General features: G+C 39.5%; 2 long non-coding RNA genes across 3 annotated transcripts; both read left to right on the forward strand.

Annotated features, from left to right (window-relative positions):
* Positions 1-2494: 2494 nt before the first annotated feature.
* On the forward strand, positions 2495-19902 carry LOC135098899 (uncharacterized). 2 transcript variants are annotated; one of them, XR_010267483.1, is made up of 4 exons: positions 2522-2641; positions 12517-12710; positions 13058-13152; positions 19223-19902. It is a non-coding gene; the product is annotated as an uncharacterized LOC135098899 (long non-coding RNA). The 2 variants fall into 2 exon arrangements; XR_010267484.1 differs by lacking the exon at positions 12517-12710 and having other exon boundaries at positions 2495-2641.
* Positions 19903-21817: 1915 nt separating this feature from the next.
* On the forward strand, positions 21818-24296 carry LOC135098898 (uncharacterized). The gene is made up of 2 exons (XR_010267482.1): positions 21818-22507; positions 23018-24296. It is a non-coding gene; the product is annotated as an uncharacterized LOC135098898 (long non-coding RNA).
* The last annotated feature ends 1555 nt before the right edge of the window (positions 24297-25851 follow it).

Raw genomic sequence — 25851 nt, forward strand, 5'->3', positions numbered from 1 at the left:
TAGAAACACAACCCTGTCGTATCCTGTCAGGTGTTTCGCAGGCATGCGTCTAAAATGTATGGAGTTTTGACTAATCCAGCGTCATTTTCTATGTACGAGTATACCTGACAATTTCCTCTCTAGGTTATACTATTTCGTTTGCAGTATAAATGAAACATTTGCGTATGTTTATCTTTTATTTGTATACCATTGATGTTGCGTGTGTGTTGCGTCGTAGTTAAATTTTCTGTGTGTGTGTGTATGTGTGTGTGTGTGTGTGTGTGTGTGTGTGTGTGTGTTTAGTGCAGTAGTAATAAATTTCACGTCATTTTCTAAGTGCCCACCATAATCGTTCCTCATTTTTCTCTTTCTTTTCTTCTCTTCTGCTTCCTCTTCTTCTCTCCATATATTTTAGCTTTATTATTATTTTCTTTCTTTAATATTCTCTTCTTCTTTAACACGTACGCAGCCTCATCCGACCTCCTTCCTTTCTCTCTGGCAAAAGAAAAAAAAACTTTTTCTCTGGCAAAAGGAAAAAAAAAAAACTTTCACATCACCTTTACCCTTCTCCAGAAATTCTCTTCCTCCTCGTCCTCTCCTTCTCTCGTTTTGGCATTATTTTTCTTTATCTTCGTCTTTTTTTTTCTCTCTCAACACCCATTATTTCTTTTCTGCACAGTCATGTCTTCCTTAGTATCATCTTTCTTGCATCATACTTTTCATCTCTTTCAGTATCATTATCTGTGTGTGTGTGTGTGTGTGTGTGTGCGCGCGTTCCCCAGCATTCGTTACTCCTTTTCTGGTGCATTTTCATCATGTCTCCCTTCCATGATTTAGTCTTTTTTTCGATGCCTTATCTTTCCCTTCCCGCCATCATCCTTTCATCTCATGCAATAGTACCAGGCAACCCTTCTTTCTCAATCTATCCTCGTATTTCCTCGTTTTCTGTCATCTCTCAGCATCTATTTTCTCTTTCTGCATCCTATCATTTCTTCTACCACTGCATCATTTCCCTGCATCTCTCCTCTAAACCACTTCCACCATCCTATCATCTTTGGCAGCATCTCTCACTCTCCCAGGCACCTCCCAGGCAGTTATGGCTTTGAGCTCATCCCATGGGAGACGAATGTAAAGTCATCCAGGAAGGCGCTCATCCACCATCTCTTTCCTCGTCGTGTCTTGTTTGTTGTTGGATGAAGCAGCATCCTTATTCTTCGTTAGCGGGAGAATAAAAGATTGCAGAAGAGGCAGAAGAGAGAGAAAGAGAGAGTGAGAGAGAGAGAGAGAGAGAGAGAGAGAGAGAGAGAGAGAGAGAGAGAGAGAGAGAGAGAGAGAGAGAGAGAGAGAGAGAAAGTGCATTGAAGATGATGAAATGTCTTGTGTTATTCCTTGTGTGTGTGTGTGTGTGTGTGTGTGTGTGTGTGTGTGTGTGTGTGTGTTTATCCAGTATGCTTGTGTATTTTCAAAATTTGTGTTTCCTTTTCCACATAGCTTCCGCGTTTCTCTCTCTCTCTCTCTCTCTCTCTCTCTCTCTCTCTCTCTCTCTCTCTCTCTCTCTCTCTCTCTCTCATGTGCATTCTCCTCCTTGAGACCCTTGTGGTGGTTGGTGGTTGGTCCTGACAGCGTGTAATTGGGAGGTCACTCTTTTTAGTCCTTTTTCCTTTTCTTTTTCTTCTTTTTCTCTCCTTTACTCGGGTCTCTTCACTGCAGGTTGTGTTAAGTTTCCTTAATTTATTTATTTCCACGTGATTATTATTATTATTATTATTATTATTATTATTTTTTTTTTCAGTCTTTACGTGTGTGTGTGTGTACTCAATATCTACTTTTTTCTGCCTCGTTATGTATTTTAATGTAAACATTTCAACACCATTATCTATCATTTCCTTCTCAAGTGCCCCCTCGTATTAATATCCCTCGCAGACTCCATTCCAAACACGTGAAAATCGAATACCAATTTGTAAGCGCGCAGGAGGGTCTTTAAGTTCCTCTCGGTGGCGCAAACAACACCGTGGAATAAGTTTGTTATGGTGAAGGCGGCGGTGGCTGGCAAGCCGTTTTTTCACCAACTTCCTGCACGGCGGCATTTGGGAGGTAAAGGCTTATAATACTTCATCTTTATCACTGCTGGGGGAGAGGAACACGCAGGAACAATGTGCATTGCCACCAAAGGGTTCACAAATCCCTTCCTGACACCTCTTACAGATTCCATGCATTTCTTCCTGTGGTGATGAGCGGGCGAGCGGCGCGGCTTGCGTCAGGCAGCGAGGCGCGAGATGTGAGCGGCCAAGGTTTAGCCAATCAGCGAGTGGCGAGGCGCTGTGTTGTGGGGTCCCGCAGAGCTGCCAACATCTGCAAAGGTTTACTGATATCAGAATGCTGAGTTTCTAGACAATATTGAGAAAGGAGAGGCTGGAATATCATTGCCAGTATACACAGAACGTGCTGATATAGCGGTTGTTTTGCCTGGTAATATTCTAGTCGGCAGTGGATCTTAAGATTCATGGTTTTGTTGGTAACGCACTACCGGCAGACTTCCCACTCCATACTTGTGCGCATATCTTGAGGGACAGAGACCCAGTGAAGATGAGGGCGTTATTTATTTCTTTGTTGCCTCATCGCCTTCGTGTGGTCATCCCGCGTCACCCACGCTAACTTATTGGTAAATCATATCAAAGTTAACTTACAGCTGTAGTACGTATGTTGACTTAGTAATTCAATATTGCAAGTGAATCTCAGAGCAACAAACATTTATGTACTAATCAAATTTATTTAATTACATAACTTACGGTATCTACAATATGAGAGAGAGAGAGAGAGGGGGGGGGGGAGCAGCTACCGTGTCAAGGAAGATAAAATTGCCATGTACAGTAACTAGTGTTTGTGGGGGAGGGTATTACTGCTTATTGGTATGGTAATGTGTTGTGTGTGAGCTCGTGTTCCTAACGCAGGAGGGGGCACAGTATGGTGGTATATACAGGCATTGTAGGGCGGCCTTCCCTGTCGTTGGGTTGTTCTGATGTAATTTTGCAAGTTTTGTTTCTGAAAATGAGGGTTTGATTTATTTAGTTTTTTTTTTTTTTTCTGCAGTGGTCGTATATTTAGTATCAAGAACTAGCTCACTTTACTGAAGTTTGTCATCGGGTAAATTACTAGATTAGCAGCGCGGCTCTCATTTCCTATTTTTTTTTTTTTTTCGGCTTGTAACCCCTACAATGTTGAGGACCTGGTGGGGAAAGCGGGGTTTTTGAGTAGGGAGCCAAATTAAGCCTAAATACCGCCTCTTAACACCAAAAACAAGTAGGGAGCTGCCTGCTGCTCGTGTTATGATGACCGCCATGTTTACCTATCATGATACTTGAATATCCACTTGTGTTTATACTTTACTATGCTACACTCGTCCAAGACTACCAATTATTTTCAGCATTTAGTGTTCATACCTGTGGCAATATTCCCGATTGTGTTCCAGGAAATCATTGTGAGATGTCGGAAGTTGTAACTTTAAAACATTTAACTAATTAGCCATCAAATGAATAATAACCATCAACTGTTGCACTGCATTGTCAACATTTCCAAGAGTTCCCCAGACAGAGGCACCGCCCCGCCAGTCGACGACCTCAGCATAATGACCTGTTTTTACTCCCTCAGTGTCCACATTTCACGAGCTTCATTTTCGAATTGTATCGGTTGATATTAAATAGCGACTTCATGTTGCACTAAATGACAAATCAGTGTTGGGATAAAAACACAAACATTTAAATAATAATAACGATTGATTCATTGCGTGTTTTAAGACGAGCGAATTACCAAGAACCATCTTACTACCTCTCACCCCATCACTAGCGGGAGTTGATGCCTCTCCCTCCCTCCCTCCCTCCCTCTGCTCGGAGACTGTCACGCAGCGGTAAGTATTCGTTGTGTTGTGAATATTGGCGTCAGTGTCACGGGGCGGCGTCGGTGTGGCAGGAAAGCGACACGTAGGTAGGTACCGTGACGCGGCCGCTGCAGGTGAGGTCTGAAAACTGGTGGAAATGAAACCGTATCTGTTGGGGTTGTTAGGTAATAATGGCGGGGTTAAATAGAGGTGGATGATTGTTCCTTGCTGATTGTGCGTGGAAAGGGAAAATGTTCATCTGGTAATGACTCATAACCTCGTGTTTTGAAGCGCTTTGCTCTCTCATCAGAACAGCATTCAAAGGCCACATACGGTACATAAGCTCAGGGATGATTTTTTTTTTTTTTTTCCCCACTAATGCACATTCCTCTATTGCCATTCCTGTTACTCCCACCGACCCTCCAATGCAGCGTTCCCAGCCCGGTCCGCGTCATCACATCATTGCTAGACGCACACATGAACACATCATTCGCCTCATAAGAACAAAGGACCTCCATTACTCCGTCATCTTTCCCCTCCCTCACACTGCTCCTGTTACTCCCTCCCTCCCATCCTTCCCCTCCCTCTCCCCCTGCTATCCCTCCTTCTCCCTCTCATCCTTCTTCCCCTCTCTCCTACCACTGTCCCACCCCGACCCCACATTTCTCTCCTCACTCCTCCCTCTACTCCACCTCTACCTTCTTCCCCACCATCCTTTTCCTCTCATTTTCCCTTCTCTCATCCTGCTTATTTCCCACCATCCCGTTTTTCCCTCTCCCTCTCCCCTTTCTCACTCTTAAACTAGGTATTAATATACTGCCACAGTGACGAAAAATGGAGAGAGAGAGAGAGAGAGAGAGAGAGAGAGAGAGAGAGAGAGAGAGAGAGGCTGTTCTTTTCATATTTTCATAAGCAAACTAATTAATTGTTTCATTTGCCTTCCACTATCTTGTTCTATTTAGTTAGCGTTTTGCACTTAATTTTCTTTTTCTTTTACCTCGTATTTTTTCGTGTTATTCATCTTCTCCTCCTCATTTGTTTACCACTCATTCTTTTCCATGCAGTTCAGCCACGTACAGCTCTCTCTGCTCTGCTCTACAAGACTTTTTTTTTTTTTATCAATACCACACCCACCATCCTCCTCCTCCTCCTCCTCCTCCTCCTCCTCCTCCTCCTCCTCACACTGTGCATCCTCTAATGTGATGGTACAGAAAAATTTATGATTGTTTATGCCGAGAACATAAATTGTCTTGTGCAACGATCGGCCTGGACCCAGCCTTCCTTCCCCCTTCCCTTCCTCCCTTTTTCTCTCCCTACCCTCCCTCCTTTTCTCCCTCCTTCCCCCCTCTCACTATCTTCTTTCTTCTTCCCTCTTCCCCTTTCATTTATTTATTTATTTATTTTTATCGTAGTCGCTCTCCTGTTACCTCTCCTCCTCCTCCTCCTCCTCCTCCGTGTCTGTAATTCATTTATCTCCATTTTTTTTTTTTTCAGCGCCTGTCACTTATTTTCTTGCTTTCCTTGTTCCCCTTAGTGTGTCTCTTCACACACACATACTCTCTCTCTCTCTCTCTCTCTCTCTCTCTCTCTCTCTCTCTCTCTCTCTCTCTCTCTCTCTCTCTCTCTCTCTCTCTCTCTCTCTCTCATCCAACTTTATTTCCTTTTTAGTTTGGTTTCTGTTAAACATACCACATCTTGTTTATTGTTCTTTAAGTAGTCTTTAAGTTCCAATAGGCTGGACACCAAGCCATCTATGTTAGTATACAATAATCTTTAAACTTCTGCTTGGTGATCGTGTGTGGCATCTTTGTGTCACCATTTCCTCACTTTAATGTCCATGACTTTCCAGGTGAATCTTTTTGCTTGTTCTTGTGTTCTTTCCATTTTTTTTTTCTGAGCCTCTACTCTCAGTTCTTCACTTTCTTCTTCGTTCATGTCTCTTTATCTATATTTCCTTCATTCCTTCTTTTTTTGCCAATTTTCCTGTTCTTTGCAAGACATGTTCTGCTGGTGTTTGTGACATGAATCTTATTTTCCTTGGTTTTGTTCTGCTTCCTTTATATTTTCCAATCCTGTAAACCTTTTCAGTGTGTTCAGTTATTCCCTCTCCTTCCTCCACCACTTCTATAATTTCCTTACCCCTTTTTCACTTATTTCTCACTAGCTATTTTCATGGGTATGTCCTTCTCCTTAACCCCAAATACCACCACACACATCTTTCTCTGTACTGTGTCTCTCACAAGATTACTTTTTTCCCTTTGATACTTTAATCCTTTCTTTTTCATATCCTTATTGTGTTCCTGTTGCTGTTGCCTTATTGTCTCCTCCATCTCCACCTCTTGTTGTCGTTCTCCCTCTTCTTTCCAACTTTTAATTTCCTTTCACTAACTCCTTCATTTTTCCAACCCTAACCTTTATCTTGCAAAGCTTTCTGTAACTCTTCCTTCTCTCCCTTGAGTTTCTTAATTTCTTCACAGTACTTCTTGTTGAAGTTCACTATTTTTGTCACCTCTTCTCTTAGTTCTTTGTTTTCTTTTTTTCTTTCCATCTCTCTCTTTTCACTTTAAACACTTTAAACACTTTAAACACTTTATTATGTTTGTCTGTAATACATATATAAGCTTAAGGTACAATTGATTGAAAGACAAATAGCCCCTTATGAAGCACAAGCTTTTTGGGCACACTTAATATCTACTTAATACTGAAATGTAAAACAACACTAAACTAAAAATCTAATTGAAGAAAATGAAAAAAAAAAAAATTAATAGCAATAACAAAAGATTTAGGGATAAATGGCTTTGCAAGAACAGGAAGGAAAGGAGAAAAATTATAATTATACATGAGAAATAGAGAAAATTGAAGTGGAATCTGATTATAAACAAGCAAATATTAGTTTTGAGAATAATTAAACAAACAAATAAATATGTATATATACTAGAGGTTATAAACTATTTTAGTTACAGAGGATATGAACTATTTGGTTACAATACCAAGAAACAAAATAACTGATATTGATAAAAATTGATTGAAGTACAAGATGTGTCAGTATTGAGACAATAAATATTCTTTTAGTTTTCTCTTAAAGATATTTACGCTTAATGAATTTTTTATGTGTGACAGGGTGCTATTCCATATTTTGGGACCTTTATACATTAGAGAGTGTTGGTAGAGAGTTAAAGTATGATGGGGAATCTGTAGAGAATGTCTGTAGCGTGTGGAGTGGTTATGAGTTAGGGTCAGGGTATTATTGTTGTTGGAATTTATCAATTTGAACATGTATGATGCAATAGAGAAGTTTGATAAGTCAGAGAGTTGAAGGATTTTCATAGATTTAAAGAGTGGAGGTGTGTGTTGGAGGAAGTCACTATTAGTCATGATTCTAATAATTTTCTTGTGGAGGATGTTTAGATTTTGTAGATGACATGGGTAGGTAGTGGACCAAATTGGATTACAGTAGGTTAAGTGTGGGTATATATGGGCATAATACATGATTTTCATAATTTCCACTGGAACAAAGTTTTTTATTTTCAGCAATAGAGCTATTGATCTAGATAATTTTAGGCAAAGGTTTGATATGTGATATTTAAAGGTAAGATTATTGTCAAATGTGACTCCAAGAAATTTTGTCTTAGAAACTTGCGTGATATCTTTATCTAATATGGTAAGTCTAGGTAAGGGTTGGTATTTGGTGGTGGTATTTGTAAATAACATGTAGGAAGTTTTAGCTGTGTTAATTGTTAGGCGATTTGCAAGACACCATTCAGAAAAGGCAGATAATTCTAGGTTGGCTCTGTAGATTAGGTCAGTGGGATTATCACCAATCATGTACAAGGTGGAGTCATCAGCAAACTGTATAGTGTTGAAAGCAGTAGAGGCATTGCTGATATCATTGATATATATCAGGAAAAGATAGGGCCTAAGATGCTACCTTGTGGCATGCCAAGATGTATAGGTTTGATGGTAGATTTAGAGTTATTGTAGGATGTAAAATGAGATCGGCCAGTTAAATATGATTTGAACCAATTTTCCACACAACCGCGAATACCATAATGACGTAATTTGTCTATTAGAATGTTTGGGTCAACTGTGTCAAAAGCTTTGCTGAAATCAATGAAAATGGATATTATAGACTTATGTTTATTCAAGGCATCGTGTAGGTCAGAGGTAAACACATTTATAGCGTCAAAAGTATTTAGTCCGGGGCGGAAACCAAATTGCCTATTATTTAAGATTTTTTGTGAATTGAGGTAGTTCATGAGGAAGTTCTTCATAATGATTTCAAATATTTTAGAGAACACTGGTAAAATAGAGATTGGTCGGTAGTTTGAGATATTAGTTTTACTTCCCGATTTATGGATAGGGATAATTTTTGCCAGCTTGAATCAATTAGGGAAAACTCCATCTTTTATTGAATCATTGAATAATTTTGAGAGTGGCTCTGCTAGAAGATTTTTGTTCTTTTTGATTATTTTCACAGGTATTTCATCCGTAGGGCATTTTTTATTTTTTAAGGCAGAAATAGCTTTTACTATGTCATTTCCTGTCACTATGGGAATATTCATGGAATTTAGGAAATTACCTCTGAGATAAGAAATGTGTGAGTTTTGAGCTCTAGGAAGCTGGGAGCTAAGTTGAGGTGCAATTTGTGAAAAATAGGTGATGAATGCATTTGAAATTTCATGTGGAGTGTGTAGGACTGTGTCATTATAGTGTAGTGTGTGGGAGACCGTCTTGTTATTATTATTAATGTTTTCTATTTCGGTAATTAGTTCCCAAACTTTTTTTGTGTTAAGTCTAAAATTTTCAAACCTTTGTAGGTAATATTCAGATTTTTTACGTTTTATTAAGTTATTTAGATAATTTCTGTAATGTTTGTAGTGGTCCATTGTAATTGACCCTAGTTTGTATAGTTTGTACAGCTGATATTTATGTTTTGTTGAATTTATTAACCCCTGTGTTAACCAAGGCTTACTCAGTCTTTTGGATGTGATAGTTTTGGTTATTTTGGGGAAGCAGGAATAGTATATTTTATATAATTTATCCAGAAATATGTCGCAGTTTGTGTTTGTGTCACTGCTAGTGAGGTAGAGATTCCAGTCTGTATTTGATAGGGTCTGTGTGAATTTCAACCGATTTACTCTATTTTGTAGCCTAAAATCAACTTTGTGGTGAATACTGCACACTTTATCAGAGACTGGAATATTGATAAACACTGGAAGGTGGTCACTGATAGGAAAGTGGAAAATTCCAGAAGAGACTGGTTCATTGAAGTTTGTCCAGACGTGATCCAATAAAGATGGGGCTGCAGTTGTATTTATGTCTGAAAATCTTGTTGGTCGAGATATATGTGGGAAGTAATTGTTTGATTGCATAGTTGTAATGAAAGAGTTAGTAGGAGGGTGTGACACATGTTCAAGAAGGTTTATATTGAAGTCACCTATGAGTATATTCCTGTTGTTTGTGAAAAAGTTATTTGAAAGAAGATTATCAATATATGCATTAAATTCATTTACTTTAGCATGTTTACTATTTGGTCTGTAAATACAAGAAACAGAGTAGGAGGTAGTAGGTAGAATAATTTTCACACTACATAGTTCAGCATTTTCATCACACATGCAAAAATCCTTAATAATTTCACTTTGTAGGTCAATATTTACATAAATTGCAACACCCCCACCTGGAGAGTATAAAGGCCTGTGAACATGATATGACTTACAGCCATCAATTTCGTGAAGGTGAACATTATTTGCATTGAGCCAGGTTTCACTTATACATAAGATATCAGGGAGTTTGGGAAGAGATTTGATAAAAGAGATTACTTGGTCATAATTTTTGTTTAGTGAGCGGGCATTTATATGGAGAATATTGATATAGTCAGCGCTACTTCTTGGTATAACATTCTTGTATGAGGTAAGGTCATGATAATTACAGATATCATCTAACTCAAGAGATAAGTACATGGAATTTATTATTTTTCTATGCCGATGCTATCAGATTCATTGTTGTCTTCTAAGTCGTTGAAAAGTGTATTGAGGAGATTCTCACTAGTAAAGTTCATGATATAGAAAGGGGAATTAAAGAAAGGCTAGTAGAAAAGGGGGCAAGTATGGGTAGCAGAGAGGGAGGAGAGAGTGGAAGGGATTTGGAAAAGTTTAAGGGAGAGGAAAGGAAGGATATGATAAGTAGAGATAGAGAAGAATAATTAAAGAATAAGGAAATACATAATAAAAAATTAAAATAAAAATTAAATAAAAAGAAATTGGAAGGCTTACCAGGTATGTCATAAGAAGGGTGGAAGGTAGATTGCAAAATGTTTGCAGAATTTGGTGATCAAAAGGATTAAGTTGATAAAACTAGAAATGTTCAAGATATTGGCAAAGTAAAGATGATAGAATAAAGCTTCATACCCAAGATATTGGCAAAGTAATAGATAAATAGGCAAAGTAGTAGATGATAAAAGAAAGTTTCATATGATGAAATCTAGAAAAAATTAAGATGAATAATAATTAAGATGAATAATAATAGGTTGGAGACATGCATAGGATATGACATATAAAATATATACACAGGAAAGGATAATGAATACATATAAATTAAATAGACATAAAGATTTCTAGAATGTTTGGTAGGAAATATTGCATCATGTTGAGTTAAGAGCACATTTAAGACTGGGTCAGAACAGGATATTTATCTAGGAAAATGTTCAAAGACTGTTCAGTGGTTATCATGTGTTTTTGACTAGATGTTTTTAATTTAACAAAGATCTTTCCATCCCTTGTGTAGCACTGTTGGAAAAGCTCCTTGTTTTTTTTCCTGATACCCCAAACTGTATTGAAGATGTTGCGTCGTTTTGGAGTGAGACTTTCATTAACATAGAGGCTAGGTTTAACTTTTACACAGGCATCCATTATTTCTGCCTTCTTTGATCTATTTAGCAGCTTTACAATTATTGGTCTCTCTTTGTTTTGACTTTTTGAACCTAACCTGTGAGCAACATTGATGTCAGCATGACTTAAATTGATGTGCAGATTATCTTTAACTGAATTCACAACAAGGTCAGTTGAGTTTTCATGGTTTTGTTCTCTGGGCAATGCAGGACCACTAATTATTATAGTATCTCTTCTTTCATATTGCTCTACATCATCTAGTTGATTTTCAAGTTTGCTGACTGTATCCTCAAGTCATCTCTAATATATCACTGGATATCTTTTTTACATTGTCACCACCCACTTCTCTTCCTTCCTTCAACACCTTTATCATCGCTGTTAAGCTCCATATTTTTTTCTATTTTCACATTGTCTTCTTCAGTTTTCATGATTGGTTTATCAGTGTGTGCTACGCTGAGGTCCTCATCCATGAAGCCCTCAAAAATATGTGGCCTCATGCTGGTCACCATCTCTGTTGATATCACTGAGTGACTTCACATGCACTGAGGATCTTTGCAGGCTGCTGAGTGGTGGTGGTGGTTGCTGGTGTCCAGGTGTGGGAATACGTGTCAAGTCACCGACCCCTCCCAGCACTGGCCAAACTCTCTCTCTGTGTGTGTGTGTGTGTGTGTGTGTGTGTGTGTGTGTGTGTGTGTGTGTGTGTGTGTGTGTGTGTGTGTGTGTGTGTGTGTGTGTGTGTGTGTGTGTGTGTGTGTCACTTGACAACACTCTCTCTCTCTCTCTCTCTCTCTCTCTCTCTCTCTCTCTCTCTCTCTCTCTCTCTCTCTCTCTCTCTCTCTCTCTCTCTCTCTCTCTCTCTCTCTCTCTCTCTCTCTCTCTCTCTCTCTCTCTCTCTCTCTTAGTATTGTGTGATATTGTGGGAATAATCTTTCCATAATTAATTTGTTTCTGGTAATTGTGTTTCATAATCTAGATTGGGGGCAGAGCATATTTGTGGCACTGTTGTGTCACTAACATTAGTGGCTTTGGCTGTTGGAGCTGTTGCCCTGTAGGGTGCAGTGACAGGACCCCTACTACTAGCCTTCTCTAAAAATTACTAATTCATGTTCACCTCAGTGTCTGTTGCAATTTGGACTGCCTTTGTATTCTTCCTCTTGTTCCTCCTCCTCCCTCCTCCTCATCCTCCACACTGAAAATATGGGTGTGACTCCCCTCCCCAAGAGGGAAAGAGAGAGAGAAAACACACACACACACACACACACACACACACACACACACACACGAGGACATGGAAGAAAATTGAAAGTAATCACTTGCAGAAGGGGCATAAAGAAGTTTAGCTTCCTTCATAGAAGCACAGGGGCATGGAATGGACTGGAAGGGGAAGTGGTGTGTGCTACAAATTATTCATGACTTTAAGGAAAAGTTGGATAAAAAACAGTTATGGAGACGGGACAGTATGAGCTTAGCTCCTCTCCCCCATGTCACAACTAGGTAAATACAACTAGGTAAATACACACACACAGACCTTAGCTATCAATTTCACACATTCCTCCTTCTGACCACTGGGTGGGTGTGTCACCTGAATACAATCCTCAAGAGGCGTGTCTCTCTCTCTCTCTCTCTCTCTCTCTCTCTCTCTCTCTCTCTCTCTCTCTCTCTCTCTCTCTCTCTCTCTCTCTCTCTCTCTCTCTCTCTCCGTCTAGAGTGAAATAGTTATCCAAACAGCCTATTAAAGAGAGAGAGAGAGAGAGAGAGAGAGAGAGAGAGAGAGAGAGAGAGAGAGAGAGAGAGAGAGATGAAGGGGAGGGAAGGCCCACAGCCAAAAGGTGTGAATGGATTTACTTGATCCCCTTCCTTTGAGTGAACTGCCGCCCTTCGTATGGAAACTTTTACTTGTTAAGTTAATCCACCAGAGATTAGAAGATGTGGAAGAGTGGAAAAAGACATGCCCTGGGTCCATCATTTTTGTGAGTGACTTGTACCAGAGACGAGGGTGTGAAAAAAATAGTTATCCATCTTGTCCTACCTGGTGATGAACTCTCTTAACTACTAGTACTTATTACATCTTTCCTGACTCTGAGACCAACATGAAGCATTTCTTTTCTTTCACATCCATGTCTATGCACTATACTGGCTAGAAATTGCACAATCTGCTTCTTTAATAATTGTTTCCTTTCTTGAATGTGCATATAAATGTTTTCAGCTGTGCATTCCATGCTGTGTAATGTTGTAGTGAATGGTTAAATTCAGGACTAAGTTTGAGTCAAACATGTATCAAGCAGCAGGAGTATTGATGTGTGCATTTTCCCTGCAGGCGGTAACACGGAGAGCAAGTGGAAGAAAGAAACCTTGGGAGACTTCCATGACTCAGGAACAAGCACACCTCACTGGGAGCCTTGTGACTGACAGGTGGTTCAGGTGTATACTGTATTTTGTTGGCGCAATTGAGAATTCTCTGTTCAAAATTCCAAAATCTGAAAGTTTTTAATTGTCATGTCATGTAACAGATGGAAAATTCCACAAAGTGGTGGAAAGGTTTGCACTGCAAAAAAAAAAAGAAAAGAAAAAGGAAAAGAAAGAAATGATGAATTGTAAAGCCCACAGATGAAAGCTCTGATGCTTGACTTACTGCAATGGGAGGCATCAAAAACTGGCAAGTTACCATCACACACATGCTCTGAATATGTGATGCTCAGTTTTTTAATCTGACTGTGTGCTGAGCGCATAACAGAGGTAATAGTGTCTGGCAAGGAGGCATAAATCTCTCACTCTTATTCTCGACCTAAACCTTCCAAACCTTGGTTTAACATGACCTGTTCTTGTGCTATACATGATAGAAAGGTGGCTTACACAAGGTATTTGAGCCTTGCATCACCAGAATCTCATACACTTTATATTTCTGCCCAAAGTCATGCCACATCTGTTCTTCAACTAGCCAAAAACTCCTTCATTAATAGAAAGTGTCAAAATCTTTCAAGATCTAAGTACCCTCATGACTTCTGGCAACTAGCCAGAAACATCTCCAATAACTTTGCTTCTTTTTTCTCTCCTTTTATTTCAACCAGGTGGCACCACTGCTATCACATCAGTCTCTAAAGCCGAACTCCTTGCTCAGACCTTTGCTAAAAAGTCTACCTTGGACAATTCAGGGCTTCTTCCTCTCTCTCCTCCACACTACTACTACTACTACTACTACTACTACTACTACTACTACTACTACTACTACTACTACTACTACTACTACTACTACTACTACTACTACTACTACTACTACTACCACTACTATTACTACTACCACTATTACTACTACTACTACTACTATTACTACTACTACCTATTAAATTTCTTCGCAATGATGTTTTCCTCACTACTACTACTACTACTACTACTACTACTACTACTACTACTACTACTACTACTACTACTACTACTACTACTACCTATTAAAATTCTTCGCAATGATGTTTTCCATGCCCTCACTGGCCTAAACCCTCGGAAGGCTTATGGACCTGATGGGGTCCCTCCTGTTGTTCTCAAAAACTGCACCTCTGTGCTTGCACCTTGCCTAGTCAAACTCAACTCTGTCTGTCAACATCTACCTTTCCTTCTTGCTGGAAGTTTGCCTACATTCAGCCTGTTCCTAAAAAGTGTGACTGTTCTAATCCCTCAAACTACATCTTGTTGCTTTAATTTCCTGCCTGTCTGAAGTTTTTTAATCTATCCTCAACAGAAAGATTCTTAAACATTTATCACTTCACAACCTTCTATCTGATCACCAGTATGTATGGGTTCTGTCAAGACCACTCTACTGGTGATCTGGCTTTCCTTACTGAGTTTTGGTCATCCTCTTTTTGAGATTTTGGTGAAACTTTTGCTGTTGCCTTAGACATATCAAAAGCTTTTGATTGAGTCTGACAAAGCTTTGATTTCCAAACTACCCTCCTACGGCTTCTATCCTTCTCTCTGTAACTTCATCTCAAGTTTCCTTTCTGACTGTTCTATTGCTGCTGTGGTAGACAGTCACTGTTCTTCTCTTAAATCTCTTAACAGTGGTGTTCCTCAGGATTCTTTTCTGTTACCCACTCTCTTATTATTCATCAATGACCTTCTAAACCAAACTTCTTGTCCTATCCATTCCTTTGCTGATGATGGCACCCTGCACTTTTCCACGTCTTTTCATAGATGTCAAAACCTTCAGGAAGCAAACAGCTCATGCAGGGAAACCACAGAATGCCTGACTCCTGATCTTTCTAAAATATCTGATTGGGGCAGAGCAAACTTGGTATTGTTCAGTGCCTCAAAAACTCAATTCCTTCATCTATCAACTCAACACAACCTTCCAGGCAACTATCCCCTCTTTTTCAATGACACTCAACTGTCCCCCACTTCTACATTGAACACCCTTGGTCTCTCCTTTTCTAATTAATCTAAACTAGAAACTTCACATCTCATCTCTAGCTAAAATAGCTTCTATGAAGTTAAGGATTCTGAGATGTCTCCTCCAGTTTTTCTCATCCCCCCAGCTGCTTATCCGTCCATGTATGGAATATGCTTCACATGTCTGGGGGGATTCCACTCATACTGCTCTTCTAGACAGGGTGGAATCAAAAGCTTTTTGTCTCATCAACTCCTCTCCTCTAACTGGCTTTCTTCAGCCTCTCTCTCATCACCACAATGTTGCATCTCTAGCTGTCTTCTACCACTATTTTCATGCTAACTGCTCTTCTGATCTTGCTAACTGCATGCCTCCCCTCCCACGGCCTTGCTGCACAAGACTTTCTTCTTTCTCTCACCCCCTATTCTGTCCACCTCTCTAATGCAAGAGTTAACCAGCATTCTCAATCATTCATCCCTTTGGTAAGCTCTTGAACTCCCTGCCTGCTTCTGTTTTTCCACCTTCCTATGACTTGAATTCCTTCAAAAGGGAGGTTTCAAGACACTTATCCTTCAATTTCTGACTACTGCTTTGAACCCTTTTATGGGACTGGCATCTCAGTGGGCATTTTTTTTTTATTGGATTTTTTTTGTTGCCCTTGGCCAGTGTCCCTCCTACATAAAAAAAAAAAAAACGTGGGGAACTTTGCTAAAAACTTTTTCAGATGTAGATACACAGAGTTTGCTCATCCATCCCTCTCCTGTGTTATGTCAGTCACTCTTGAATAGAAGTTCATCATGTTGATTACATATGATTGCTTTTTGTCTAAAGCTGTACTGTTTTTCTGTTATATATATATCGTGTTTTTCTACAACTTCTGTCCAGTGCTTCTCTGTCAGTTTTTCACAGACCTTCCATACTGTGCTGGTCAGTGATGTTGGTCTACAGTCTGGTGGCTCTTCTTTCTCTCCACTTTTATAAACTGGCACAATGCACGTTTTCTTGCATTCCTTGGCCACTCTTCCCGTTGATGGTGAGCACTTCATTATGTCATGTGCTGGTTCACTCCATCTGGTCCTGTTGCTTTTCTCTTTTCCAGTTCCTCCATCATTCTATAGACTACTTTCATTGCTGTAATTTCCCACATTTGCTTTTCTGTCTTCTTGTCTTTTGGTTCTTTAAATTCTGATTCTTCTGTCAAAACTTGCTGGTACTTTTTGTTTAGCAATTCAGTTAGCAATTCAATCAGTCGTGTCTTTTGGTTCTTCATATGTTTCATGTCCATCCTTCAACCTTTCTATTTTTTTCTTTTAGTTTATTTTTTTCTATTTATGAATCTGTAGAACAGTTTTAGTTCTTCCTTGCACTTCCCAATTACATCCTTTTCTTATCCTTTCTCTTCCTCTTGCCTTATTTTCACAGATTTATTTCTTGCTATCTTAAAGTCCTCTTTATTTGTTTGGTTTCCATTTCTTTTCATTGTTATACATGCTTGGCCTCTTATTTTCTTTGCTGTTGCACTTCTTGCATTGAACCATGCCTGTCTTCCTCTTTCTTTAGGTTTGTACTCTGGGATATTCACTGCTGCCTCATATAGTTCCATAAAAATGCCATGGTCATCTTGCACCTCATTTGCTCTCTTCAGCTTTCTCCAGTCCATTGGCTCAAACAGTATCATAAGATGCTCTGTATTCACTGTGCCATAGTTTCTCCTGTTTTCTTTGTGTGCTTCATCCTCTTCGCTGACATCACCATCAGCCTCTCTTTCCATCGGTGCGTGGTTGCTTTTTTCCAAGGGACACACACGTCTTAATTCTTTAGTTGGGTGGATTCCTTTCGTTAATGTTAGGCTAAATCTTGTTGGTTTGTCGTCTCCCATCTGTCTTGTATTTTCAGTCACCCATTTCATCACTGTTTTCCATAGTCACCTTCAGATGTCTTTCTCCCCTTGCAGTCTCGTTTCCTTCTGCCTCGAACGTTTCCCGGTTCATTTCTTTGCAGTTGAAGTCACCAACCAATAATTCCCTTTTATTACTTTTGATTAATTTACTCAAGTACTGAATGGTATCTTCTGCTATTTGCTCCAACAACTTGTTTTGGGTGGTACGTGGGTTGCTATTACCATCAGTATTTTTCCATTACTAACCTCCAAGTTAATACTCACTATTTCTGCTTTTCATCCCCTATATTTCACTATTTTTGTCTTCACCTCATTTCCTGTCATTATCATTACACTTCCTCCTCCTTTGGCAGTCCTGTCTCTTCTCCACATATTGCAGTTATTGTTAGTCTGGTTTTCTTCTTTTACCTCTGTTGCCACTAAGCATGCCACCTTCGTTCAGGTTTATCTCTCTCAAATATTTTTGCTGTTCCAGTTTTCTGCATGTTGATCTGTCTATGTTGGCACACGTCACAGTTTGTTGTTCGTTTGTGCTGTTTTTCTCTACTTTATTTTAATTTATTTCTTTACTTTATGTACCATTTCTTCACTCTGTCTCCCAAAAGTCTCCAGAAAAATGTATTTTTTTCTTATTCTGTTGTTGATTCATTTTTCTCTTTTGTCTCTCCATACATTTCTTTCAGTTTTTTTTTCCATTCTTCTGTTGTTGATTCATTTTTCTCTTTTGTCTCTCCATACATTTCTTTCAATTTTTTTCCATTCTTCTTCATTTGTGTTGTTGTTAATGCATATATCCTTGCAATGTTCTTATCTTAGTTTGGATGTTCTTTGTGGTACCTGTTGTTTCCTAATTTTATAATATTCCTCTTTGTATGAGGAGACCACACCACTGCCACATATTCCAATCTTGGTCTTATCATGGAAATCAACAACTTTTTTATCATTCCTTCATCCAAATATGAGAATGCCATTCTTACTCTTTTTAACAAATTCATCGTCTCTCCAGTAATTTTATCAATGTGTCTTTCCAGAGTCAGATTTTCAGCGACTGTTACTCCTAAATCCACTTCCTCTTTTGACTTCTTTAACTTCACACCATCCACCTCATATGATATTGTATTCTTTTCTTACTCTTACCAAACTCCATTACTTTACATTTACTTAAATTGAATTCCATTTGCCAAGATTTACTCCATTTATTTATCTTAATTAAATCATCTTGCAGTACCATACTGTCATTTACATTTTCTACCCTTCTCATCAGCTTAGCATCATCTGCAAATAAGTTTACATAATTATCTATTTCTTCATTTATGTTATTTACATATATTACAAACATTATCGGTCCCAACACTGACCCCTGTGGGACACCACTAGTTCCTTTCAGCCAAGATGAATTTGTGTGTGTGTGTGTGTGTGTGTGTGTGTGTGTGTGTGTGTGTGTGTGTGTGTGTGTGAACCCATGCGTTGTCTGGGCTGCCCTATGTGGAACTGGGGGAGTCCGGTACTGCTGTGTACCAGAGACAAGGGTGTGAGGAGACCAGCTATCAATCTTGTGCTGCTTTTTGTTCAGTCTCACTGCTATTTCCCAAAACATTCTGAAGCATGTGTATTCTTCCACAGGCATCCCCACACACTATACTGGCTGGGAGTTGCACAGTCTGCTTCTTTTAATCCTTTTCCTCATGAATGTGCATATAAATTAGTTGTGCTGTGCCTTCTGTGCTGTGAAGTGCTTTGTTAATCTCTGAACTGAGAAGCATACTTGTTCATACTTCTGTGCTGCATCTCTACTGCATTCCAGAAGCTCTAGTTGAAGTTGTAAGAGTTTCTAAGGATGTGTTTATGGTTCCAGTGACAGATAACAGTGTTTCTACCTTACTAACAGGAGAAGCAGCCTTAGGGACATGGCTGATCATGTGTGTGGCTTTGAAAAATATTCATGGTAGGAGGGAAGAGTATTTCTGAATGTGGGTCCTTTTTTGATAAGTTACACAGGTATTTAGGGATGTGCTTAAGAGAGATTAATAATATTTTTACCTCATTAACAGGAGAAACAGTCTTTGGAACCCAACAGATTCTCTGTGGCCTTGGAAAATAGTCTTAGTGAGAGAGCTGAGGGTTTGTGAATGTGGACCTAACTTGTGAGTTCAGTGTGATGCCCATAATGCTACAGGAGCACTGATGTGTGTGTCCCCCTGCAGGTGATGTCACAGAGAGCAAGTAGAAGAAAGCCTGGGAGACTTGCTTAACTCAGGAGCAAGAGCTGTGCCTCACCGGGGGCTCTGCAATGTGTGGCAGCGACTGCAGGAATCAACACTCGGGTTTGTCAGCACAGTCACAACGACTTTGTTCATCAGACTGTTGGTGAAAGGTGATCAGTGTAAAAGAGGTCAGGATGTGTGTGTGTGTGTGTATTTGTTTGTTTACCTAGTTGTCATGTACAGGATGGGGGCTATGGTGGTGGTGTCTCGTCTTTGTGTCTGGTGGTGTCTGACACGGCCATAAATTCCTACATCATCTCTGCAAACACACGCACGCACGCACACACGCACGCACACACTACTTTCTCATCAGTCCATTCATGCAGCTACTGGTGTGTGGGGAAAGGTGGTATGTATGTCTTGTGATGGAATTGAATAATAGTGTTTTGTTGTCTTGAAAGATTTCATTCAGTTTAAAATTCCTGCTGCAACAATTGCTGTACCTACTTTGCAATAGTTTCATGAGTGAATATGTACATCACATCAGCAATGAAGGATCAAGCTTTTAGAGTTTGTTTGCAACAGTCATGCATGAATTGTCCTGATGAAATAGCTGTTGTACAGCTATTTCATCAGGACATCAGGTAGCAGGTGATTGTGAGTAGTGCCATGCAGCCAACACCTGGGCTGTGTCTCTCTGCCTGTCACACCCGCACTGTGAAGGAGCGCATGGAGGTGGTCTGGGGAGCCACAGTACAATTTGTGATATTGGGCCCTCTCAGGTTTTATTGTGCCATTGTCTCACCTCTTGCTTTAGCAGCCTGGAGTGGAGATTGATAGGGTTTTCAAAAGTGTTTTCGTGATTCTGGTGGTAGTTGTAACATTGTTAACCTCTTGTTTGTCCAAGGCCTCATTTGTGAGTGTTTCATTCTTGGCTATTAGTTTTAGCAAGCTGTAGTGGAAGTCAGCAGGAGTTTGAAGCCTCCGATGAGGACAAAGCACTTAAGAACGTGAACCTCCGCCCCAACATGTCTCCCTCGTGTGTGTGCATGTGTGTGTGAGAGAGAGAGGAGACCTTCACCACCTTGATGTGTGTCCTGTAGTGCAGTGAAGTATGGAATGGGACTCCTTATGTGTGTGTGTGTGTGTGTGTGTGTGTGTGTGTGTGTGTGTGTGTGTGTGTGTGTGTGTGTGTGTGTGATGGAAGGCTCTTTGATGTGAGTGTGTCCCATTGAATTGTGGAATGCAATTCTTTCTTTTCTCTGTGTTAGAGGACTCATGCTGCACACTACCAAGTCCCAGGCCATTGTGTAATGAAACTGCCTCTTCTTCTAAGCATTGTCAGTTTCCTCACTACTCTTATTACACTGTTTCTCCTTCAGATTCACAGACCGACTGGGAGACACACAATGTCAGTGCCACCGTGCAGGGAGTGAGGCCCAAGAGGAGGAAGAGGAGCATTCAAGAAATCAGCTGGCCAGCAGTCCATTCAGGTGTGCCTTTCATTACATCATTATTTGTCCATAGTTTCCCTTCTGGGGTTGGACAGACCATGAGTATCTCCCACTTGCAGCTGTAGACAATTTCTTCCTTATTGTTAAGTGTTATCATGCCTTCCTCCACACACCATCTCAAGGTCTTCCCAGTGGTTTCCTTCCAAGTACTCTGATGCTCTCTTCAGTTAGTGACCCTGATTTGTAAGCGCCAGGAAGACTGCATGGATAAGGCAGACCACAAACCTTCTGCTAGATGTGGAGTGGTGAATGGCAGCAAAAATACTGGCAGCATCTGATTCTTTGTACCAAAATAGTGTTCTTGTTAACAGATTTATTCACTGCTCACTCATTCACTCACCTCTGAAGGAGTGAAGAGTGTGCACTGAAGTAAGCATTGCAACTGGTGTGTGTGTGTGTGTGTGTGTGTGTGTGTGTGTGTGTGTGTGTGTGTGTGTGTGTGTGTGTGTGTGGTGTGTTTCTGGTGATGGAGTTTAATAACAGGGTTTTGTCATCTTGAAAGATTTCATAAAAGTACTGAATCTGATTTGGAATTCATGTTGCAACAAAAACTCTCCCTCCTTTGCAACAATTTCACAAATGTATACAGGAAGCAAAGGATGAAGGTTTTAGGCCAAAATGAACTGACAGGAATCAGGAATGATGCGTCCAGCAAAACCTGGCAACACAACAGTGATGTGCATGCTGGTATGTCAGGTCAGGGGTCACCTGCACTTTTTGGGAAATATTCATGAACTCTTGCTTAAACAGAAAATGTTGCAAAATTTCTCACAGGGACTGATCAGGTTCCTCTCCTAGGCATGGAGAGAGAGAGAGAGAGAGAGAGAGAGAGAGAGAGAGAGAGAGAGAGAGAGAGAGAGAGAGAGAGAGAGAGAGAGAGAGAAGGGGGCAGGGGGGAGAATTTAATTTTCTTTTATCTATCTTTCTCATTTCTTCTTTTATTTCTTCCTCTTCTATTATCCTCATTCTTCTCTCATGTCCTCTTCCTTCTTTGTTGTCTTCTCTCTCCTTCTCTTTCTTCCCTCCTTATTATCATCTGTCTTCTCCTCTTCCTTCTTTCTATCACTTCTGAAAAAAAAACAATGAAAATATAAATAATACATTTTGAACATAATAATAATAATGATAATTAATTCTCAATCAGTAACATTCTCTCTCTCTCTCTCTCTCTCTCTCTCTCTCTCTCTCTCTCTCTCTCTCTCTCTCTCTCTCTCTCTCTCTCTCCTTTATCTCATCCTTCTCATGTCCCCCTCTTCTCTTCCTTCCTTCCTTTCTTATATTCTTCCTCCTCTTTTCTTCCTTTGTCTCTTCTGTCAGTCATTCCTCTGAAATATGAATAAATTTAGAATAATAGTAATAAATTTAATAGAAATAATTTCTTGTATTCTCTCTCCTACACACACAAAACTCACTCTCTCTCTCTCTCTCTCTCTCTCTCTCTCTCTCTCTCTCTCTCTCTCTCTCTCTCTCTCTCTCTCTCTCTCTCTCTCTCTCTCTCTCTCTCTCTCAACAAAACCCCTTCTTTTACTCACATACTCAAAAACTCCCTCCCACTACTCACTCAAACTGATTCTCTTAGACACACACACACACACACACACACACACACACACACACACACACACACACACACACACACACACACACACACACACCCAGGCTTCCAAGTTGATAATCCAAAAGCCAGCAGATGACAGCTTCCTTCCAGCACACACTTGTATCGCCCAACTTGACCTGCCTGAATACAAGCTGATACAGTCCATGCAGCAGAGTAAAGTTTGAACCTTTTTTTGTTGTTATAACTTGTGGTATGGTCCAGCAGTCTTCCTTTTCCCACTTTTTAAGAGGGGAGAGAAAGAATGGTGGATGACACCACTTGTAAGGAAGACACAAGTTACTATAGTTTAGATGTACTAAAAATTTTTGCACACTAAATGTTTATTACCAAAAAGCTTTATATATATATATATATATATATATATATATATATATATATATATATATATATATATATATATATATATATATATAGATATAGATTGATTGATTGATGGAGATATACATTGGTCCCTCTTGTTTCAGTTTGGCAATAGGTTTGAACTGGTACCAACAACCAAACTGGCACATCAGATCCACTTTTGGTGTGCCACTTGCTGACGTAACAGAATGGTGTTGATCCAGTTTGTCGTCCATGTGCATTGTTTGATTTTTGGTAACCTCCCAACAGCCATCTTACTGTTTTTTTGCTGCAATTAACCACATCTTTGGTGTTTGTCCCCAGGAGTGCAGCCTCTACAAGTGATGGAGGGTTGAGGGAGCCAGAAGGGCATGGACACTTGGATATGGATGACACTGGTTTGGGTGCCAAATATTAATAGTGCACCTACACAATTACCACACTCGCTCCTCTCACCAGGCTTAACTATAAATAATTAAGGTAAATAACATCTGTCATCTATTATCTATTGTATTCTATATTGCTGTTAATGTTTCATGTATAATGTATAATGTTAATGTATAATGTCTTTGCTTTCAAATGCAAGTCAAAAGGGTGAACCCAGGCCTTGCCAAAGACTAATGTATAATTTTCCCATTTATAGTACTATTCACATTTGACAAATTTCACTGCTAACAGTGAGGGACTACTGTAAATGTAGTAATAATAATAATAATAATAATAATAATAATAATAATAATAATAATAATAATAATAATAATAATAAAAAGTAATGATAAAGTGCAAGACATGTTCATTAATGCAATTATTTTCTCCAACATGGAGGAGTGAGTGAGGAGGCACATTTGTCTGTGATTAAGGAATGCAAATGACGATGTTCCAAGGACGTCACCCTGTCCTGGGCCATGACATGAGAGAGAAGAGGAAAAAAAGGACTCTCTCTCTCTCTCAGTTTCCATAACATACCAAACTGCTCTGGTGTTAATTTCATGAATTGCTGTATAATAGAAATGGGAATGTTAGTTCAATGCATTTAGCTCTGAGTGTGAAAGAATGACAAGAAAGAATGCAGAGGATACTAGAACACATGCACAGAAAACTGAAAGATTTTTAAACTTCTGAATAGGTGTGAAAAAAAAAAAAAATGCAAAATCAGTGTCTCCTTAAAACAACACATGACAGCAATGATAACTTACACAACAATAATGCTTGATGAAGACTATATTTCCAACACAGATTTATGACAACATTTGGCAAAGCTGTGGACTGTTTGTGTTAAAACTATCCTCTCATGGCGAAGTTGGTTAGTCATTATAGGGTTATGATGATATAATGGTGTTTATTTTAGCTAATTTCCAATGACTCCTAATAATATAAGATTAAGTAAGTATTTCATTGTTTACATTAATTTACAAAATTTCACAACTACAACCTCAGTGATGTTTAGTTAATCCAATTTTGTTCATAACTACTACACTTTTTCCAGTGGTTTACCCATAGTACAACACAAACAACTACAATATCATTCATGTTATTTCACTTCCAAAAAAATTAAACAACTATGTACATGATCTAGTTTACAATAAAAGGATTTTGAACAATAGTTTCCCCATCAATCAACCCTAATTTTTTTTCCAGCTACAAAGAACAATTCAACTACAATACCATTCATGCTATTTCATCCATTTGAAATTTCACATGCAAGTGATTTACAGTACTTTACCAAAAAAGAATTAAGATCAACAATGTTCCCATCAATTAACCCTTTAAACTTTCCCACCTACAATCTGACAAGTGGAGTCACCAGTTTTAAATGTCAATAGTTATCCAAGATTGAATTTATGCCTTCCAATCCTCTGTGGGTCTTGGAGGCGGTCATGAGTCCCATTGCTCTCCTGAGAGCAGTGCAGGAGGTTGCCTTCAACATAAACCTTCTTGACAAAGTACTTGGATGACTTGTTGCAGCTTTGCTCTTTTCTGATGGTGACTGCAGCCTTCAACTCAAGGCATAGCTTCTCCAAGGCACCCATCATGCTTTACTTTAGCCCAGTGATCTGTGGAGAATAAGTAGTGGTGATGGTGGTGGTCCACCTCTCCAATACAAGAATTCACCATTATTAACAATTTTTCATCCTTTTCACCAGTAAACTCTGGAACTCCCTGCCTGCTTCTGTATTTTCTTTTCCTTATGACGAATTTTTTCATGAGGAAGGTCCCAAGACACTTCTCCAATCTTGGATAATCCTTACTACTACACACCATCAGACAAAAATACCGTGAAGGATGCAACTCCCTTTTTAGAAGAGCCAGAGGTCACAGGAGCAAAGGTGATGGGACCCTCCATGCCCTCGACACTCATATCAAGCCCCATTACCACCTGCATCACTCAGGAACACACCATCACCACCATTACCATTGTGTTGTGGCATCATATCAGTGGTATAATAATTGTAAGAACACAAGGGAAACTGCAAGAAGCCGTCTGGTCTACACATGGCAATCCCTGCATGAAATGTGCTTACCTATTTTCACTATCATCCTCATGCATAAATTTGTCTAATCTTTTAAAGCTCCCTAATGACTCAGCACTAACCTAACTACTGAGTCTTATTTCATTCATCTATCACTCAATCTGAGAACCAGTTCCTTCCTATTTCTTTTTTAAATCTAACTTTATCAGGCTTGACATGAAGAAACTGAGGATAGTGATAATGGTTGCTATTTCTGATTATTATTCTTACTTCCATTAACACTCAGAATATGAAGTCTGTCTTTATTCTTATTTTGGGTCCCCAGTGGAAAGGGATAGTCTCAGTGACCACTGCACTACAAGCTAAATAGCTTAAAAATGCCTTTAAAATTAAAATAATGGCTACTCTTCACAACCACAGTGCTGCATCCCTCTTTTCTAAACATCTTCATTCTAACCCTGCTTCCCTGCTCCCTCCAAGACCCAGTGACAGCCTCCCTCACCTCTGGGTTCACTTGAGGAGCTGCCGTCAGCCACCCAATGACATTCATTTGCACGTTCTTGGTGACAGAGTTCTCCTGGATATCCAAATTTTCAGGAAACACCACCAAGCCTGTAAGGAGAATTGGTGAAGAGAGAGAGAGAGAGAGAGAGAGAGAGAGAGAGAGAGAGAGAGAGAGGAGAGAGA

This window comes from Scylla paramamosain, unplaced genomic scaffold, assembly GCF_035594125.1.
Source record: "Scylla paramamosain isolate STU-SP2022 unplaced genomic scaffold, ASM3559412v1 Contig91, whole genome shotgun sequence".
NCBI classification, from domain to species: domain Eukaryota; kingdom Metazoa; phylum Arthropoda; class Malacostraca; order Decapoda; family Portunidae; genus Scylla; species Scylla paramamosain.